A 362-nucleotide genomic window follows, 5' to 3' on the forward strand; every position below is an offset into this window, starting at 1 on the left:
AGGAAAACAAAAGTAAAAGTAAATGGGACTACACCAAACTAAAAAGGTTTTGTACAGCAAAGGGAACCATCAACAAAACAAAAAGACAATCAACTGATTGGGAGAAGATATTAGCTACATCTGATAAGAGGTTAATATCCAAAATATATAAAGAACTCATACAACTCAACAACAACAACAACAGCAACAACAACAACAACAACAAAAATCCAATTAAAAAATGGGCAGAAGACCTGAACAGATATTTCTCAAAAGAGGATATACAGATAGCCAATAGACATGTAAAAAGATGCTCAAGGTCACTAATCATCTGAGAAATGCAAATTAAAACCACAATGAGATATCTGACACCTGTCAGAATG

The sequence above is a fragment of the Pteropus vampyrus genome, unplaced genomic scaffold, assembly GCF_000151845.1.
Source record: "Pteropus vampyrus isolate Shadow unplaced genomic scaffold, Pvam_2.0 Scaffold11, whole genome shotgun sequence".
NCBI classification, from domain to species: Eukaryota; Metazoa; Chordata; class Mammalia; order Chiroptera; family Pteropodidae; genus Pteropus; species Pteropus vampyrus.